The 14,952-nt window shown below is 37.6% G+C and overlaps 1 long non-coding RNA gene across 3 annotated transcripts in view; it reads right to left on the bottom strand.

Annotated features, from left to right (window-relative positions):
• The window catches only part of LOC112669789 (uncharacterized), a 115,461-nt gene extending 101,856 nt beyond the window's left edge, over positions 1–13,605 (bottom strand). Inside the window, exons 1-2 of one of the 3 annotated variants that reach the window (XR_007405877.1) lie at positions 12,938–13,605; positions 8,353–8,445 (exon numbers count right to left, since the gene is read on the bottom strand). This is a non-coding gene — a long non-coding RNA (uncharacterized LOC112669789). The remainder of the gene's footprint in view (positions 1–8,352; positions 8,446–12,937) is intronic. The other 2 variants (XR_007405878.1, XR_003142520.3) reach the window with 2 other exon arrangements.
• Positions 13,606–14,952: the final 1,347 nt, after the last annotated feature.

The following is a 14,952-nucleotide window of genomic DNA, read 5'->3' as shown; positions in this document are numbered from 1 at the left end:
TGGATTTCTATGACAATTGAAAAAGTTGCATGTTTATGTGAAAAAGATAAACCACATCTTTAATGTATGAGCTAAGATTTTCAGATTTCCTTAAAGCAGAACAAGCACTAAAGACTTTGCAAGAGAATCTAAACAGTTCACTTTAGTGACTTATCTTTATTGACTATTCCTGAAGCATTTGCCTTGTTGGTTTATATAACAATAGTACTTGTAATATTTAATTAAGTTATATCATTACAATAACAAAAATAACTGGAATAAACAGGCTGAGCAACAAATTCATCTGGTGGGAGCAGAAGGCATAGTGAACCACAGTCACTTATCTACTCATCATGAGCATTCACTTTGCCGTAGGCATCAAATGTTTTGTTTTACAGAGAAGATGAAGAACATTGGTCCATCTGGAGAGTTGGTTGAGTGAATTGAGTAAGAAAATTTCCCCCGTATTGCTGATTCCTCCCTGACAGAACTCTTGCCTTCTTCCCCCTCTTTCATTGCATTCCTTTTTTTTAAATTGAAGAATAATTGACATACAATATTGTATTAGTTTCAAGTGTACAACATAGTGATTTAATATTTGTATACATTGCAAAATGGTCACCACAATAACTCCAAGTTACCATCTGTCATCATGCTAAGTTGTTGAAATATTATTGACTATATTCCCTATGCTGAATATTATACCCCTGTGTCTTATTTATTTTATAACTGGAAGATTGTACCTCCTAAACCCTTCACCTATTTCATCTGTTCCCCAATCTCCTCCCCTCTGGCAACCATCAGTTTGTTCTCTGTATGTAAAAGTCAGTTTCTGTTTTATTTTGTTCATTTGTTTTGTGTTTAGATACCACAGAAAAGTGGAATATATATATATATAATATATATACACACAATAATATATATATTTACATTTACACATATATACCTATGTACACACACACATATATATTCTATATATACAAATATATATGCATTCTATATATATATATATATACATACACACACAAAATTTTCTTTGGACATTTAGGTTGCTTCCCTATCTTGACTATTGTAAATAGTGCTGCAGTGAACATTAGCATACAGATTTTTTTTTTTCAAATTAGTATTTTTGTTTTCTTCAGAAAATATCAAGAAGTGAAATTGTTGGATCATATGATAGTTCCATTTTCAATTTTTAGAAGAACTTCCATTCTGTTTTCCATATTGGCTGTACCAATTTATATTTCTACTAACAACACACATGAGTTCTCTACGTCCTTAGCAACACTTGTTGTTTCTTGTCTTTTTAAAAAATTTCTTGTTTTTTTGATAATGGATATTTTGACAGGTGGGAGGTGATATCTCATTGTGGTTTTGATTTGTATTTTCCTGATGGTAGTGATATTGAGCATATTTTCATGGGCCTATTGATCATAGTATGTCTTTAAAAAAATTCTGTTTAACTCTTCTTTTACTCTTTTAAAAATATCTATTAAGTACATTATTAATGTGTTCTGTTATTAAATTGTGTGAGTTCTTTATATATTTTGGATGTTAACCTGCATCAGATATATCATTTATGAATATCTTCTCCTAGTCAGTAGGTTGCCTTTTCATTTTGTTAATGGTTTCCATCATTGTGAAAAAGCTGTTTAGTTTGATGTGGTCCTATTTGTTTATTTTTGCTTTTGTTGTCCTTACCTGAAGAGACAGATTGAAAAAAAAAATGTCACTAAGACCAATGTCAGAGAGCTTGTTGCCTATGTTTTCTTGTAGGAATTTTATGGTTTAATGTCTTATATATAAGTTTTAAATTCATTTTGGGTTTATTTTTGTACATGGAGTAAGAAAGTGGTCCTGTTTTATTCTTTTGCATGTAGCTGTCTCATTTTCTCAGTACCATTTATTAAAGAGACTATTTTTTTCTCCACTGTATGTTCTTGCCTATTTTGTCATAGACAAATTTGCCATATAAGTGTGGGTTGATTTATGTGTTCTCTATTCTGTTCCTTTGATCTATGTGTCTGTTTTTGTGCCAGTACCATATTATTTTGATAACTATGGCTTTGTAATATAGTTTGTAAATTGGGAGTATGATACTACCAGTTCATTCTTCTTTCTCAAGATTGCTTTGGCTATCTTTTGTGGTTCTTTTGTGGTTTCATAAAAATTTGTTCTAGTTCTGTGAAAAATTTCAATGATATTTTGATAGCAATTGCATTTAATCTGTAGATTGCTTTGGGTGGTATGGACATTTAAAAAATATTAATTCTTCCAATCCATGAACATGGAATATCTTTCCATTTATTTGTGTCACCTTTAATTTCTTTCATATATGTCTTACAGTTTTCAGAGTATAAGTTTTTCACCTTCTTGGTTAAATTTATTCCTAGGTATTTTATTCTTTTTGATGCAATTGTAAATGGAATTGTTTTCTTAATTTCTCTGATAATTAATTATTAGTGTATAAAAATGCAACAGATTTCTATATATTGACTTTATATCCTGCATCTTTACTGAATTCATTTGTCAGTTCTAATAGTTTTTTTGGTGGAGGCTTTTGGGCTCTCTCTATCTAGTATCATGTCTTCTGCAAATAGTAATATTTTTACTTATTCCTTTCCATTTTGAAGGCCTCTTATTAATTTTTCTTGCCTAATTTCTGTGGTTAGGATTTCCAATACTATGTTGAATAAAAGTGATGAGAGTGGGAATCCTTGTCTCCTTCCTGATCTCAGAGGAAAAGCTTTCAGATTTTTATCATTAACTATGATGTGAGCTGTGAGTTTGTCATATATGACCTTTATTATGTTGAGATACATTCTCTGAATGCACTCTGCTGAATTTTTATCACAAGTGAATGTTGAATTTCATCAAATGCTTCTTCTGCATTTATTATGATTATTGTGTAATTTTTCTCCTTCATTTTGTTAATGTGGTATGTCACATTGATTGATTTGTGGATATTGAACCATCCTTGAATCCTTGGAATAAATCCCACTTGATCATGGTGTATGATACTTTTAATGTATTGTTGTATTCGGTTTGTTAATATTTTGTTGAGTTTTTACACTATATTCATCAGAGATATTGGCCTATAATTTTCTTTTTCTTTTTTTTTCTTTTTTGTAGTGTCTTTGGTTTTCGTACCAGAGTAATACTGCCATCACAGAATGATTTTGGAACTATTCATTCCTCTTTCACTTGTTGAAATAGTTTTTGAAGGATAGGTAAAAATGTTCAACCAAAGATCTTTAAATGTTTGGTTGAATTGACCTGTGAAGCCATATAATTCTGGACATCTTTTTGAGAAATTTTTGATTACTGCATCAGTTTTGTTATTTGTAATCAGTCTGTTCAGATTTTCTATTTATTCCTGATTTAGTCCTGAATCATTTTAAGTTTCTGTAAATTTACCTGTTTCTTCTAGGTTGTCCAACTTGTTGACGTATGCTTTTTCATGGTAATTCCTTATGTTCCTTTGTATTTCTGTCGAACTAGTTGTAATTTTTTCCCTGATTTTATTAATTTGAGAATTCTCTTTTTCTTGATGAATCTGGCTAAAAGCTTATCATTTTGTTTATCTTTTCAAAAATAAGTTCTTAGTTTCATTGATCTTTTCTTAGTTTTGTTTATTTCCACTCTGATCTTATTTATTTATTTATTTATTTATTTATTTATTTATTTATTATTTAACGATAGTCACACAGAGACAGAGAGAGAGAGGCAGAGACACAGGCAGAGGGAGAAGCAGGCTCCATACACCGGGAGCCCGATGTGGGATTTGATCCCAGGTCTCCAGGATCGCGCCCTGGGCCAAAGGCAGGCGCTAAACCGCCGCGCCACCCAGGGATCCCCCCACTCTGATCCTTATTATTTCCTTCTTTCTACTAACTTTGGGCTTTTTTTCTTTTTCTTTTTCTAGTTCCTGTAGGTGTAAGATTAGATCAGTTATTTGATATTTCTTGTTACTTGACGTTGGCTTGTATCATTATAAACTTCCTTCTTAGAACTGCTTTTGCTGCATCCTATAGATTACGGAACATTGTGCGCTCATTTTCATTTGCCTCAAGGTACTTTTTTTGATTTCCTTCTTATTTCTTGGTTGGCCCATTTGTTTTAGTAACATGTTGTTTAGTATCCACATGTTTGTGTCTTTTCAAATTGCTTCTTGTAATTGATATCTGGTTTCATATTCTAATGGTAAGGGAAGATGTTTGATGTGATTTTAGTTTTCTTAAATTTATTAAGACTTGTTTTGTGTCTTAACATGTGGTTTATCCTAAATAATGTTTCATATGTACTTGAGAAGAATGTGCATTCTACTGCTTTTGGGCAGAATGTTGTGTATATTTCTGTTAAGTCCGTCTGATCTAATATATCATTTAAGGTCAATGTTTCTTTATTAATTTTCATTCTGACTAATCTGTCCATTGATGTAAGCAGGATGTTAAAGTGCCCTACTATTATTGTATTACTGTCATTTTCTCCCCTTCTATCTGCTAATTGTTGTATATAGATGCATAAATATTTACAAATTTTATCTTGTTTGATTGATCCCTTTATCATTATGTAATGCCCTTCTTTTTCTCTTAATACAACCACTATTTTAAAGTTATTTTATCTGATATAAGTATTACTACTTCAGTTTTCTTTTCATTTCTGTTTTCTTGAGTTATCTTTTTTTATCAGTTCATTTTCAGTCTCTGTGTGTGTCTTTAGCTCTGAAGTTAGTCTTTTGTAGGCAGCAGATAGATAGACCTTGCTTATTATTTTTTTTAATGTATTCAGCCATGCCATGTCTTTTGATCGAGCATTTAGACCATTTACATTTAAAGTAATTATTGATTGGTGCATATTTATTGCCATTTTGTTCATTGTTTTCTGGTTGTTTTTGTAGTCCTTCTCTGTTCCTTTCTTCTTTCTTATCTTTGCTTATTATTTGTGGACTTTCTTAGTGTTTTGTTTAAAATCCCCTCTCTCTGTGTATCTAGGTTTTTTTTGGTTTGTGGTTACCATGTGTTTTATATATAGCAATCTATGTATACAGCAGTCTATTTTAAGCTCAAAAGCATTCTAAAGGCACTATATTACTTCCTCTCTTCATGTTTTCTGTTTTTTTTTGTGTCATATTTTACATACTTTTATTCTGCATATCCCTTAACTTATTACAAATATAGTTATCATTGATTTTATTACTTTTATCTTTTAACCTTAATACTAGCTTTATAAATGTTTGATCAGCTACCTTTACGATATGTTTGCCTTGGTACCAGTGATAATTTTCTTTCATATATTTTCTTCTTTATTCTTACTTATAATTACAGCCTTTACTTTTCCACTTAAAGAAGTCCCTTTAATATTTCCTGCAAAGCTGGTTTAGATATCACTGACCTGACATTTTGTGTTACCAAATCTTCTTTTATTGCCTGTAGTGTATTTTTCATTTCTGTTATTGTATTCTTCAGTTCTAACTGGTACTTTCTTATAATTTCTCTTTGTTTAAATTCTCACTGTGTTCACCCATTCTCCTCTTGTGTTCAGTAAACATCTTTATAACCATTGTTTTGAACTCTCTATTGGCTAGATTGCCTATCTCCATGGTGTTTATTCTTTTTCTGAGGGTTTGTCATGTTCTTCCATTTGGAAAATATTCTCTGTCTCCTTGATTTGCTTGAGTCTGGTTCTATGTATAATGTAGTTCAGCTATGTCTCCCAGTCTTGAAAAAGTGGCCTATGTTAAAGATGTCCTGTAGGTCTGCAAAAGATAATTTTTTTTCTGGACAACAGAGCCAGGTATTCTAGAGATATCCCCTTTGTGGGAAGCATGCACCCTCATGGGGCTGCTACTGCTGCAGGTGCACTGGTGGGTGGGGAGGCCCCTAGCCTGCCTGGCTGGAAGGCCTAGATGTGACTGCCCCAGGCATGCTGGTAAGTAGGGGTGGGTGGGTCCCAATCCAGCTAGCTGTGATTGCTGTGGGTGTGTGTGTTAGTGGAGCCAGGTCTGTGAGGCCTGGCAGCAACTACTGTGAGTGTACTCCTGGTTGGGGTGATCCTCTTGTCAGCTGCAAGGCCCAGCCAAGGTGCATGTTGTGGGGACAGATTAGAGGGAGGATTTCCAAGTGGAATCCATCAGTATTGGAATCATCATAGAAGAACAAGATAGCAAAAATGGTTAATACCAGTGTCTCAGTCCCCAGGGGGATATCCCAGCTATGTCTTTCTTTTCAGGCAGGTGCTAAAAGAGTAGTGAGTCTTTTTCACCTATGGTCTATATTCTTTTTGATCTGGTATTTTTGTGCCAGGTGGAATAAGTCTGTGTACAAGACTTTAAAAAAAGATTTCCCTTTCCCTATAGTTCTGTAGTTTTCTTGAATGTACTCCTTGTTATTTTTCAGAGCCAAGTGTTTTGGGGGCTTGCCTTGCCTATGCAGGATCTAAGGAATGGTGCTTGATGTAGAGCCTGAATCTCTTTCTCCTCAGAGGACAGTTGTGTACTACTGAGCTCCCTTATGACTATGGAATGCTGTGCCTGGGTGTGTTTTTTCCCCTTAATGGACAATATCTCTGCCTCTTCTATCCATCCTGGTGCTGTCCCTTGCTGTGGAGGCTCTGTTCATCTAGTTTCAGATGGAATTATTCCATATGTGGTTGTAGTTGTGCTAGGTCTTTGGGAGAAGGTGTGTGTGTATGATCTTCCTACACTGCCCTCTTGAATCCTCTCTTCTTCTTTTATCACATTCTTGACACAACTTTAATTCAAATCCTTTTACCTAACACTGAACTATTACAAAAATATCCTTGCTGGTCACTCTGCCTCCACACTTACCCCTTATTGTCTGCATAAATGCATGGTTACACAAACCATGTCTTTCCCATTCTCAGTGGGGTAGAGTGAAAAGAGCACTAGAGTAAGATGCTAAAAATTCAATCCAATTTAGAGTCTCAATCTACTATTTCTATTTGTGGGTCATTGGACAACATTTAACTTCTTTAGGTCTTTTCCCTCAAAGATGAATCAGTATTACATATATCTCAGTGATTGTTGTGGGGATCATATGACCCTAAATGTGTGAGAGCATTTTGAAACCTGAGAAGAATTCTATTATTTTACCTTGTCTTTTTCTTATTACTATGTGATAAGACCCAGTCTTTTTAGCCCAGCATCCAACGGTGCACCTACCTTATCTTCCCAGCTGTTTCCTCAGTTCCCCCATAGTGTCCACTCCACTCTAGATATCTGTTTTACTTAAGGTCCCATGCAGAAATCTAAATCTTTCCATGCTTCTATGCTTTTAATTATTGACCATCAAGTACCTTTGTCCTTTTCTCAGCTCCCTGAACTTTGTCCCTGAGTAAGAATTGAACTGAGAATGATTTCCAGTTCCAGAGCTAACTCTCTAGGTTGGTTTATCCTCAACTAAATAGGTCTTTGCACAGAGACATAGGCTCACAGAGAATGGACAGAACACAATATAGTCCAAACAAACTGCTTGCTGGCCTTTTAAGATCCAGTAAAGAGGGCAGCCTGGGTGGCTTAGTGGTTCAGCGCCACCTCCGGCCCAGGGCATGATCCTGGGGACCTGGGATTAAGTCCCATGTCGGGCTCCCTGCATGGAGCCTGCTTCCCTCTGCCTGTGTCTCTACCTCTCTCTCTCTCTGTCTCTCTCTGTTTCTCATGAATAAATAAATAAAATCTTAAAAAAAAAAAGATCCAGGGAAGAAAAAAACAAAACAAAAACAAAAACAGGTTTCTAACCAAAGAAGAGAGTTAAAAGTTATAATTTCTCACTATTCAAGGCAGGGTTTGGCATATCCTGAAAGTAGAGAGGGGATATTTTACTCTGATAGTCTGTGGCTCATCAATGAAATAACATCTTTCCTTGTCTTGTTGGAACAGGATTGCACACTTGTCAGTGGCACTTAAAAAATGCATCAGTAACCACTTAGACTATGTATATGCTAGGCCCTAGACTATGTATATGCTGTTTTGTGGTCATCTGGGTGTTGAGACTATTTTTACTAAGACAAGCCAGACACTGGGGAGCTGAGCACCCAAGCCAAAGTAAGTCACAACTCCTTTTACAATATTCCGATTAAAAGTCATCACATTCTTACATTTAAACATGGTCTGATGCTAGTATCAGTTAGAATTCCACTCAGGTGAAAATAACAGAAAATATGACTAAGGGTGGCTTAAATAGGTAAGGGATTACTTTATTAAATTCAACATGTGCTCTGGAAATAGGCAATCTTCAAGTGCAGCTGAAGGTCAAAAAGATCATTTAAGAACCAGACTTCTCTCTCTGCCTATACTATCAGTTATTAGCATCTTTAGCTTTTGTCTTTGTCATTGCAAAATGGCTACTATACCTTCAGGCATTGGATCATGTTCCAGGCAGGAAGAAGGAAAGAGTAAAGTGGCAAAGCACATGCCATTGAGACCGTTCCTTTTACAGAACTTTCCTGGAAATAGAGCCATATATACCAGCAGGTTACATTAAGTATGCTTTTTAAATTGGTTGTTTCTTACTTTGAATATTACCTCTACTTAAAAGCTCCAACCAGTAACTTCTGATTTATCTTTTTGTCCAGAACTATAGCACATAGATACCCTTGCTGGGGAGGAAGTGTGGAAAATTGACTACCTTTACTCAGGTACATTGCCACCATCAAACAGAACTGTGCTTCTACCACTAAAGAAAAAAGCAAAAATAGATATTGGGCAGGCAGTGAGTAGACTCTGCCATAATTCCTAAATTCAAACTGTGTATTATCACTAAATTGCACCACTTAGCTTTATATTTAAAGCTGACAGGCTTCAACTATTTTAGGGACAATTAGGTGACCAAAGAAAGAAAGTCTCATTTTAAGGTAACATTTGCTTGGGGAGCCTCAGGCCATATGTCATTCCAGACTCAGCTCAAATATAACCTTCAAGAAACCCCCATTCACCTTAGTTCTCCTCCTCCACATATTGTTTGCCTTGTTCACTTGGCAGTTTTCACCCCAACCAAATTATAAGTTCCTTGGGATAGGACCAAGTTATTCTTTTTATTCCCTGTGAACCCCCTGTGGACAAAAGTGCTGAACATAATATAGGAGCGTATTAGATATTTATTGTTTGGTTCATGGGATATACAATCATGGAGGTAGCCTTGAAATAGATATGAACATGGAGAAGTAAGTAGACAGCGTTTCTGGGTCTAGAAGTCTGGGTGAAGGAGCATTAAGAGATAAAATCAAAAAAGTACTATGAGGCCATGCATTCATTTAATCTTTTAACATATTCATTGAGTACTTATTTTATGTCAGATAAAAATATGGCTGTCTTGAATCCTAAATTCTGTTGGCTTTATAACATTGAAAGAGGCAAATACCAATGAGGCAATTTTGCAAAAATTCACAGCTACAGATTATTTGTACCACAGGACATCTTCCATTGGATCTGGTATGTGGACAAGAGGTACACATCTTGATGAAGCCCTGTGTTATTCCAGCCATCGACTTCATATTCACTGTCAAACATGCAATGTTAGTGAATTCTCAAAACAATCCTTTGCCTTTGAAAACTTGTGAAACTGAGGCCCAGGGCAGTTGTGGGCTGCTCTAGGTCACACAACTGGTCAGTGGCAGAGCTGAAATTCTATCCAGTGTGCCAGAAGATCAGCCTTGCTCTTGCTTTCCAACTCCTTGTCCTTCCTAAAGTAAGATCTTAATTGTCTGAGAGAGTGATGGTATTGTCTCTTAAGAAGTAAATAGAAGTCAGAGAGCGCACCCTGGGGGCTCAAAGACTGTTATCCAAGTCATGGCCTTTGTTTAAGTGAAGCCAGAAGTAGGGAGAGGAAATCACAGGCAGTCATGACACTCTCTAACCTTCAAACTCCCACTAGTGCTTCTTTGCCTTCACTGCATTTGACTCAGCCTGGGTGCACATATAGGCATTGTTCACAGGTAGAAAGCAGCTATGTTTGTCAGGAGTTGGAGGGTCCCCTTTCAGAGCACATTCTTTAACTGACTTCTTGATCCCAGGACTGATTACTCAGGTCTCTCACTCCTTGGTTGCTATGCAAACCATCTAAGTTTTCAGCTATTCAATTCCTTGATATGGATAAGACATTCAGTGATTCAAGAATTCCTTGGGTGCCTACCCTATGCCCAAAACAAGGTACTAGGTAAACCGCAGTCAATACATAAAAACAGAAGAAAACAAAATCCTCTGGCTTCACAGAACTCACTCATGAGCTCTGCCCCAGACTTCCCTGAAAGACTGGGATGCAGAGAAGTTCTGAGGGGCAACAGTTTTCACCCACTCCTAATCTGGTTTCATTGGGTTTCTTCCTGGCATTATGCCTTCAGAATAAACACCTATTTTATCAATTAAAAAAAAAAAAACAACAACCACAAAAACCCTATCCTCACAAGGCCAGATTATAATAAGTAGATTCATTCCATCAGTCAGTAAAGCTTTGAAAAAAAGAAATAGGGTCAGGCCAAGAAGTTAGAGAATTTGGCTCCTGGGACAGGAGGTGGTCAGGAAAATGCAAGCTTTGCTGCATGGTGGGAGGCCTGGAAGAGTGACTGATGGAGTCTAGCACAACACCCCTAGAACAACCAGAAAGTGAAGGCAGATCGTTTCCCATATCACACTGTTGTCTGGGGCCATCAACCTGGCCAAAAACTATTCAGTACCTTCCTTAAATTTTAAGGAAGAAAAAAGCTCTTATTGAATTTCTCTAGACTGTGAGTGCCTGGAGGATGGCCTGTGTCTGCTTGGATCATGGCCTCCTTGGTGCCTGACTCTTCATTTGTCTGCAGCAAATATTTAATAAATGAATTGCTGAGTAAACTTGCATGGGCTCAGACACTACACCTTCATGTATATTTCCATTTTCTCATTCAAGCCCATTGTTATCTTTATGAAGAAAGCACCATGATCCCTATTTTTCCATAGAGAACCTGGAGCTGTTAAGGGCATAATCAGTAGGATAGAGATTTGAAGTCAGGACTGTGTCTCTCCAAGGTCAAGGTCAATACTTTTTACCTGCCTTAATTCTTCCTTCTATTCAACTCTGGCTTCTTACGCAACAGTGTCGGACTTCGCTACCATAAGAAAATATTTTAGTCTCTGAGAACCCTGTGAATCCTGACTAGTGACTTTCTCTGGTGGTTGTGTGGGGAAACATCCCTCAGACCCAACCCTAAGGTGTAGTCCAGGGTTAGTCCTTTGCCCTCTGATGGTCTCACTTACTCTCAGGACTTCATTCCCTATGTATGTACCAATTCTCAAATATTTGCTTCCAGCCTATAACTCTCTCCTAGAACTGCTTGCCACTGTGACCAAACTTCTACCAGATATCTCCACCGAATGCCACACTGGGACTTCAACACTAAATCTGTCAGGTGTCTGTGTTTCTTCTTCTGATTTGGCTCAATGAATACCATTGCTATTTAACCCAAGGTCCATGATAGAATGAAGGCTCCTCCCCATGTCTCGTCCCTCATAGCCAATATGTTATTAAGCTTATCAATTCTGTGTCCTGAATATCTCTTGAACCCAGACTCATGTCACTACATTTCTGACACCACCCTAGCTATGCTGCCATCATGTCTTGCTAGAACCTCTGCAATGGCCTCCTAACTGGCCTTCCTGCCCTTGATGGCCTACTTTATTTCACTTGTCATGTATATCCAAAGTGATCTTTCCACAACATAAATCTGATAATTTTATGCTTATATTTAAAATATTTTAATAAAATAATGTATGTGTAAATATATAATAAAATAATATAGCCTCAATATTTGTCCATTTACCAGAGGATTAAGTCCATGCTCTATAAGAAGGTATCAACCTGGCCTCAGTTCAAATTTATGCCTCATTTCTTGCCTCAAACTTTTCTACTCTGGCCAACTCTGCCTTTCAACCAGTTTGAGCCGAACAGGAGAGAGCAGAGCACATTATCACATGTGCCACACTTTCTCTGCCTCTAGACCTTGGCCCCTGTGATTCCATCTTCCTGAACTCTTCCCCCACCACATTCCTTTACTTCTACCTTCTCATCCCTCAGTCCCTTTGCAAGGATAACACCTACTTATTCTTTAGTTTTCCTTAAATCAGCATTTATTCAGCATTCAAATAGTTATTGAGTATCTACCAAACACAGTTCTTAGCAGTAAATAAAATAGACAAAATCCCTACTCTCATAAAATTTTGTGCTTAAGAGAGGTAAACAGCCAACAAGAGAGGTAGGTCAATATATACACATGGTAGATGGTGAAAAGTACCAGTGAGGAAAATAAAACAAGAAAAGAGATAGGGAGTGGGCACTTGGCAATTTAAGTAGATTGACCAGGGAGACCTCATGAGAGGATATTTATGTCAAGGTCTGGAAAAAATGAGGGGCAAACCACTCAGCTTATCTAGAGAGAGTGTTCCAGGCAGAGAAATAATAAGTGCAAAGGCTCTAAGAGTGCCTGACATGTTTGAGGAATAGAAAGGAGGCAGGGAGCACTGAGGAGGAGTAAGTGGGAGGCAAAAGAATAGAAGGTGTGGTCAAGAGATACTGAAGAAACAAATTGAGGGGGTGGTGAGGAGGGTGTGGTGGCAGGGCGGGATTGTGTCTTCCTGATAACATCTCTTTCAGGGGTAGGTAGCACCACTAGACCTTCCATTTCTCCTTCCAGCAACATCACAACAGACTTAATTGTCTGCCTGCTGTTTCCCTCTTTGTCTGTACCCTTGTCCAGACTCTGAGCTTTATGATGGCAGGGGTTGATGGCACCTATAAAATTCTCTGCTGTGGCCTCAAGACCCTTTCAGAGTGACCGATACAAAATAGTAATGATGAGTCAGAGAATCAATGAATGAATGAACAAATGAATGAATCTCAATGAATTTATAATTATGCTGTGATACATGCAGTGTGTTCACTCCATTTCCCTCTTTACCCTGGAATACCTCAGCTCTCTGCTGCTTCAGTAAGTCTTTCCTTACATTGTATCCATGCTTCACCACTTTGAGACTCTTCACCTCCAAGGCTGGGAGATTATGGTGCCTCCATCATACATGACAAAAAAGTCTTGTCTACTCTGTTGGCAAAATCAGCAGACCAGTGATTTTATGACAATTGAGACAAATGTTCATAATTCCAATCATCTCAGGTGGGAAATACTGCCCTAAAATGCAGACCTTCCATTTAGAGACCACAGATTTCCATTTACCTCCCTAAATCTAATTTCAAACATTCAGCTCATGTGCTTGGAAATCAAGTCATCAAACTTTCCATCTTCCAAGGGCTCCTTGGAGGCACTGAACAGTAGAAGTTCCTTTGTGACCTGTCTACTGGAGAGTTCCATCATGCAGTATGTGATATCGTTATGAAGTCTCCGTGTTGCCAACACAACAGCTGTTTTGTCTAGCTTTCCCTATTCTACGTAAACCAGCTAGGTGTCGATCCTGTAAGATTAGTAAAATTATGTATCCAGAAGGTTAAGAGGTCCTGGGCAGATATTTTGTTTTCCAGGCTATTCACACCCACCGGGGCTTCTCTGACATCAGAGTAACCATGAGAACAAAGCTTGAGTCATCAGACCCCTGAGACATGAGCTCCTCATTCATGCTTTCCCTGCTGTGTCCTCCCATCTGCATTTTGAGCGATATTGTACTACTGTTCCTGGGAAAACATGGAATTAATCAACAATGAGTATGAAAAAAAAAAAAGAAACCTTGTTACTGAAAGCTTTCTACACTTTAATATTCTTAAATATGTGAAGTAGGAGAAACTCTTTATGTTCTGCTTCACTCCTTTTCGTGTAGAGTTCTTATTCACTTTATGCAGCTGAATGAAGTGGCCTGGGGTGGCAATGAAGATATCACCAGCTTCACGCTCTTCCCTAAATATTATTCTTATATTACTCCCTCCTTGACCAGAAATGGAAACGACTGAGGGTGGAAGGGAGACCCTCCAACCAGCCTCTTTCATTTACATATATGGAAACTGGTTTGCAGAGAGGACAGTGTTAGTACTAGAGCCCACAGCTTGAAATGGAATGACAAAATTAGTGCGTTCTTTTTATTCGCTTTTTCTTGCTGCCTTGTTCTACCCATCCTAGGTCCAGAGCATCTTCCTTAGCCTTTTCTCCGGGCACTGGAGCAGAAAATTTACATAGAGAAATCAAACAAAGAATCAAGGGGTTAGCCCATTTTGTCAGGATAACTGGGTTCTCAAAGCTGAGACCTACCACATATTGGCTCTGTGAACCAAGCTAGTTTCTTAAAATCCCAAAGCCTCAGTTAACTCATCTGTGAAATGGGTGTTATAACAGCCCCTCCAGGATAGGGTTGCCATAATAACTGAAGGAGATACTGCATGTAAAGGTCTCAGCAGTTCTTGCCACACAGTAAGTGCTCAGTAGTGTTAGCTATGATTACCATGTGGCTATTTTGAGAAAGAAGGCTGTGGGGCCATAGCATTAGCCAGCACTAAAATTTACATACGTGGTTTCACTTTGGTAAATAGTAGCATTCCTGGCAGAGCAGCACTGCCCCAATTTATGTGGGAGATTCTTTTTTCTTATATTTTTCCTGACTCTTACAGTCTAATATGTTCTCAGTTTCAATTTTCATCAGTCCAGAGCCTATCCTTGCCCATCTTCATTCCATTGTCCAGGCTTTAACTGCATAGGATACCAAAGCTGTTAACAAGCCCAAGACTTTATATAACAAAACACAGACAGCACAATAGCCTGGAATTTAGAACAGGAAAGGCCTCCTTCCCTTCAGAGATGAACGATGGAGCCAGGGTTGCATTTATTAGTAAGAACTTCATTGCTGCCAGAGTGGGGTTTAAGCTGTTTGAAATGGATTAGAGGGTGATATGAAGCCCAAATCAGGCCCATTTGGAAACAGAGTGAGACAGAGAGAGATAGAGGTAGAGACAGAGACAGAGAGAAAGGGGTGGGGGGTAATGAGTT

Source organism: Canis lupus, chromosome 25, assembly GCF_003254725.2.
Source record: "Canis lupus dingo isolate Sandy chromosome 25, ASM325472v2, whole genome shotgun sequence".
Lineage (NCBI taxonomy): Eukaryota > Metazoa > Chordata > Mammalia > Carnivora > Canidae > Canis > Canis lupus.
Note: the sequence above shows the minus strand (reverse complement) of the source record. Positions and strands in the feature narration are given on the sequence as shown.